This window comes from Lepidochelys kempii, chromosome 5 (genome assembly GCF_965140285.1).
Source record: "Lepidochelys kempii isolate rLepKem1 chromosome 5, rLepKem1.hap1, whole genome shotgun sequence".
NCBI lineage: Eukaryota > Metazoa > Chordata > Testudines > Cheloniidae > Lepidochelys > Lepidochelys kempii.
In genome coordinates, this window is record NC_136384.1 from 133,684,374 (window position 1) to 133,690,794 (window position 6,421).

General features: G+C 40.3%; 1 non-coding gene across 1 annotated transcript; it reads left to right on the top strand.

The window, feature by feature from the left end:
- The first annotated feature begins 304 nt into the window (after positions 1-304).
- LOC140912166 (U6 spliceosomal RNA) lies at positions 305-407 on the top strand. Its single transcript, XR_012159244.1, has one exon. It is a non-coding gene; the product is annotated as a U6 spliceosomal RNA (small nuclear RNA).
- Positions 408-6,421: the final 6,014 nt, after the last annotated feature.

Genomic DNA, 6,421 nt, shown 5'->3' on the forward strand with positions numbered 1-6,421 from the left:
TGATGTTTCCTTCCAGTCTTGCTACAAATGTAATTGGTTACTCCTAAAAAGGACAAGTGTGTCTATTCTACCCAATTCCCGTAAGAAATACAGATAATAAGCTACTAGGGCTTGCGAGTGAAGCTGGAGAAACTGCTGCTTTTGTTAGTGGGGAAGGGAAGACCAAAATGGATTCCTTTTCAGCTGATGTGTTTGCAATGTTAAGATGGTCATCCAGTATCCAATGTGGCTCTCCCCTCTGTGTATTGACCTGGCCTTTTGACTTTTGAGATCTGATAGGATCACAACACTATACCACTGTAGAGTGGTAGCACATATTCTGAAATTGGAACGATACAGAGAAGATTAATGTGGCCCCTGCACAAGGATGACCCAGCCTCAGGCTGTAGGAGAAATGCTGGATTTGACATTGTCTATAAATACGATACCTTATTCTATAGTAGCTGATACACGTGCCATTGAGAGAGCACGGTACCACCGTAGTAGTGCTGTCTGTTGAAGTGGTTAATCTGTGATGTGGACGCAGACGAGAATGAAAAGAAAAACATGTTGTTTGTGAGGTTAACTGTGTTTGTTATTATTGGAAAGAGCCCCTGGAAACGGAGTGTTCTGTTTATCCCCAGAGCAGGTGCAGCTGAGTTAGAAAGAGGTTCCTCAAAATGCCCCACCAAACTGTTTCAGCCGTGACCTTGAGGAGACCAAGGTGAAGGGGTAGTCTAGCTTCCATTGCCTGCTCAGTCTTTGGCTTCTCTGTTAAGGCTGTCAACAATGGTGTCAGCTGTGATCGTTTTCTAGTAACCTATTTTTGGGAACTGGGCTCAGGACAACCAAGTCATTGCACCCAGGCTGCCAGACAGCCATCAGATGGGTCATGGCTCCCACAGTTATTGACCTGGAATGGATTTGAATCAGTGACCAAGAGGCTTTATATTACATTATCAGGCCCTTGGGTTGCCTGAAATAGAGTTTAGTATTTATAGCAGAGTATTCCATTGAAGTATCTTGCTAATCTTAGAACACTTCATTAGTAAAGAGTCAGGCGCTCACCAAAATGAGACGGAAACAAATAAGAAACATGAGAGCACAGAATGTGGGTGAACCTGAATAGTTATTGTATTAGCCAGTGAACAGCAGCAATTGTTTGGAAATGAAACCATATCTCACTTGACTATTTGACTACCTTGTCCTAGGGGCCCTGGTTGAAGTTCTGACGTCATTGTCAGCACTTTCCTTATTTCAGGCTCAGTGCGTTTCCTGCTGTGGAGAAAAAAAACTGTCTAAAAAAAGAAACTGCGAGAGCTTAAAAGCACTCCCTTAGCAAAATCCAGCCGTGGAGGCCTCAGTTGATGAGTCATTTCACACAAATAAGTGCCACACTAATCAATGAGAAATAGGATAAGGGGCATTTGCAGACGGGGAAAAGCATACATAAAACTATTGTGAAGATAAGAGGGTGGGGAGCTGGGGGGGGGAGGGGGGAGGTCGTTGTTCATTGTTACATGCTCTTTTGAGGACAAAGAGCAGAGCTCTAACAACTCAGAGGCCTGCAACCTTGTTTGCAGTAACACCTTACTTAATGATGAGCCAGAGCATCACAGTTTATCACATACTGGACAGATTGTTTTATTGACATCAGCAAAATCCAGTCACAAGCCAAATTGGCTTTGTTATTCTTGATATGAATCCTGCCATTAAGCATTTATTGGCAATTTATTGATGTTCAATTCAAATTAAATTCTCGGTTAATTAGTCACCAGCGGATTTGCTTTCCCAAGTTGCAGCAATATGTCTCAGAACCTTTTCAAGCTTCTTCCATTGGCATTCTTCCAAGATATTTCCTAAGAACGAGCACTGAAGCTGGTATTTAGAGCATATGGTGGTGATGTGTTTGTATGTTCATTAAATCAAGAAACCAATGAAAGAAAAAGTGTAATGCTTTCTATCCTTTTAAATGAAATTGTCAACCTAGATATCTGTTGCCTTTTCTGAGATCCAGCCTGAAATGACTTGTAAGCAGTGCTCTGTTATGATGACAAATTAATTCACATCAGACTTTGATCACTGCTTGAAAAGTTTTCAGACATCAATTTCCAGCAGTTGCATTTAGAAATGAGAAGTCAGTTTGCAGTCTTAGTTTCAAAACAACAAAAGCAGAAGTGTCTCCATGTAACTGGTATGCAAACCTCTTAAAAATGCAAGGAATTTAGTGGAAGCTTTTCATATGTAAGATAAAGAATTTTCGGCAGGGCTGTCTGTCCTACATGTGGCTCATTGTACACAAAGCCCTTCATGTGGCCATTGCTTGTGTGCATAAATGTGCACACACAGAGTACATCTGTCTGTCTGTCTTTTTCTGTCTATCTTGCTTCCACGTAACATGTCAAAAGCACTTGAAAATGGGAAAGGATCCTGCTTAACATAGAATGGAATTATATTAGTAAGCCTAATAGTGAAGGTGCTTTTGGAAATATAGTTCACTATATCTAATGTTTACCACTTGACTACTCATGCCCCAGGCTCAAAATGCATAATAATGTATATTAAAACATAGCAAATGGAAGAGCTGGAATCTCGAAGATAACCATACCTAATGCAGGCTATGACAGAACATCTGCTCTTTAATTAATCTTATGTAAAGACTGAAGCACTGCATTAAGATGCAGAGTGTTTGACAATTGTTTTTTTGTAGTTAACATGCTCCTAGCCGCCTCCCTCTTATAATTGTTTCTGCTTTGTAACTCTCATAAAGCTCTGACAAACAACAACAACCATCCAGAAATAAAAAAATATGGGGAAGGGAGAGAATTTTATGGCTGAAGAATGCAAACCCAAAATGTTTCCAACGTAGCATTGATATAGTGTTTACTTATGAGGTTGTGGATAAGAAAGATGAGAAGAATCAAAGCATCTGTTTTTGTGAATAAGTCCCAGAGGCAGCTGAAATTCATAACCAAGATTTTCAAAAGGGCTTGGGATTTTGGGACCTGATTTTCAGAAAGTGCTGAGGTCCCCCTCCCCTGCCTTTTGAAAATCAGAACCCTTTATGGTGGCTCAAGTTGGTCATGCAAAATCACCACTTATTTCTGAAAGTCTTTGCCATTTACTTTTCTCCTGGTAGAGTATATCAGTTTGGGTGGATACAAATGCCCCAGGGGGCAAACATGCCTGGAAATTGTGCATTTATTTTGATGGAATAATTTAGCTATAAAAATATATTCCAAATATGATCTATTTTAGGTTAACAGGAAAATAACTTCTCCACTGTCACAGTTTGTGTATACACTGTGTGTGTGTGTGTGAGAGAGAGAGAGAGAGAGAGAGAATTCTGGGTCTAGGGGTGGGTTTGAGTTAGAGTCATTCAGGAAGTGAGCACTGCTGGATACCTGTGGAGGAATGGGTGGAGCCATCACCCTATACTTCTCTGCTCAGTCTGAGGCCGCACCAGCTTCACTTACAGGGAAGCAAGCTGTGCCTGGCCTTTGTGTAGAAATGGGGAAGGGGCTAGGTACAATGGAAGAAGAGGGGAGATTATTTGCGTTTGCTGTCACGACCACCCCAACTTTGAGCATGTGGGTAGGGCTTGCCACAATATTGCCCTGAACTCCCAGCTACTCCTGTAGAGATTGTGGTAGCTTATCGATGAGCCAGATTAATAGTTTCTGTTCTGAACAAAGGGTTTATGTACAAAAACAAGGTAACAAAACTTCCTAGAACTCTAACTGTAGCCTGCAACTATGCCCCGTCCTGTGTTCCCTTTGTCTTTTTATTTCTGTGCCTCACAAGAGAACAAAAAGACTGCTTAAAGAGTGTACAGGAAATGTAGATCTCTACACTTCCTGGAGGACTTTCTTAACAGCACACAGATGGTCCCATTCAGAACTCTGGACCTCAACACTCATACATTCTGGGTTAAGAATAGTTTTAGTCCATTTCTTGTGGTACCACCTGTGTGAATTCTATAATCTAGAAGAAAATGGAGGAAAAAGGTGAAAGAATGGAAGAAAAAAGTCAAGAGACAGAGAAGGATGTTAAATAGCATTTTATATTTGAAACTTTTTATATTTTTTATGTTTTACTACCTTTTTTAAAAAAAAAACAGGAAGTGTATGGAATCATGTACTCAGGCACTCTAGAAACAAAGCAGGCAATGTAAGGCACCCTGAAAGCGGGTTCAGTTGGAATAAATGGCTGGAATGTTGAATAAAAATGGTAGGGTGTGCTTTAAGCTGAACAAAAATAAGCTATCTGCAGAAAATGTGGAGCTGGCATGTGTGCTGTATCTGTAAAGAGCCATTTTTATTTGTCTATCTGTGTATAAGGGAGGAAGATAGATAAATTGAAAGAAAAATGCTATCTCTGTAACATTCACTCTGGCAAAAGATTTGCAAACAATATAAAAATAGCTGCTTTTCTGAAATGATGGCTTAACTTAAGGTATGTTTTAAAAAAAGCCAACCTTGTCACTATGGGAATTGTCAGGAATTACGTTTCCTGGGCACACTTTACAATTAGCTATTTCTGTTCCATCACAACATTACATAACGTGATGCAAAGCTGATGCCTGTTTCCCCCGAATAGCGTTATTTCTCAAAGTTGAGCACATGCAGTAGATGTCATGGTGTTTACCTTAACGAGGGCCAGGAGAAAAACCTAGGGTTTACCAGCATATGGATTATTTGGACTGTTTGTCACTCCTTTAATTTATATCCTTGGGGAGATGGCAACAGGGTGTATGTCGCCAATGGAAGTAATTTGAAAGGTTGCGAGAAAGGGGCAGATAAGAGAGATAAGAGAGATAAGCCCTCCTAACCATCCCCATTTCAAATGGATTTGTGCTTATTTTAATAGAACTTGCCCAGGCTCTGAATGTCCTATAATCTAAACCAAATGCTTGTTGCTGTTCTGTGATGCTCCTTTGTTCAACAGCAACGCCTGTTCTGCAGGTGGTTTGGGGAAAGTACAGTGATTGTCCGGCTTTCTCTTTCTGCTAAGAATAAACATTGTTGTCCTCAAGGTCATGGAGTGTGGCTGCTCCACAAAACAAAGGGGAAAATACTGGTATTTGGGGCCTTGTGTGTCAGCCTTGTTCTTGAGTCACTTTGGACCTCTAATGAAAATCTAAGGAGTTTTAAACTTTCTCTGATCCTGAAATACGTCAAGGAGCATGACTAGCTGAAGGGGGGAGGTATAGCTCAGTGGTTTGAGCATTAGCTTGCTAAACCTGGGGTTGTGAGTTCAATCCTTGAAAGGGCCATTTAGGGATTTGAGCCAAAAAAATTGGGGATTGGCTCTGGGGGTTGGATTAGATGATCTCCTGAGGTCCCTTCCGACTTTGGTATTCTATGAGACACTACTGTTTCCTTCCTTTTTCTTTTTTTTTTGTTGAGAAAATTGTGTAGCATTAACCTTGATTGCCTAATAATGTGTGACCTTGACTTTGTGTGGTTTGGAAGGATTTCAGACTTGGTTTTATCAGGATTAGCTTTTTATCTGCACAGAAGTACCCAAGCAAGTAACTCATCTCATCTCCTTTCACCTTAGACACCCAGCTTTCTCCTTTAATTTATAAAACAACAAGGAGAAAATAAACTAAATTAGTGTGGTAGGTACAGCAATATGACTTTCACCACAGGGCAGGAGTGAGGAAGCCATAATCCAGTGCTGGGCTCGGGATCAATGCCTTCAGGTTACATTCAACAGCATTATTAAAGAATTCAGAGCTCTCCATTTCTAAAACCATGCAATTATTTTCATATGCTTTCCATACAAGCATCACCACATTCCATGCATGGAGAACAACAGAGGAAGAGGAGGGTCATGGAAACGCACATGCATGGGATTTTTATCTCTTCATGTCTTCCCTGCTTCTTGCAACACAAATTGACTTTGCAAGATTGGTTCAGAAAATGAATACTCAGGACATTGCACTGTGTTGTTTTGCTGTGAAATTACTTTTCTGAATGAAAATATTGAATTCCTTTGAAGGCGAGTGGTATAATATCTCTGGAAATGAAAATCCTGTGGAAATCACAAAGGAAAGAAGACTGAAGGATATGAAAGCTTTATATCTCTAAATGTTAGTCAGGCTCAGCCACTGCTGTGTTCCTTTTTTGTGTGACAACAATCATAACTTCTCTTTCTGATGTTGATACAGCAAATGCAGGAATCTCCTAGATGCTTATATTACAGATTTATGCTTTTATCTACAATGAACAGCCAATATCATTATCTTAATTTTCTGCAGGGTTTGCATGTGCTCTGAGCTAATGTAGTTCAGTTGTTTACCAAGTCTCATCCGCTTCGAATGTCCCTTGTCTTATGATGAAATTATTGACTTTCTATTGATAGAAGTCCCTGTCCTATCTAAGAGCTGGTGGGTTTGCAGGATACTTTCAAATGAGCCAAGTCCTGAAGCCGACAC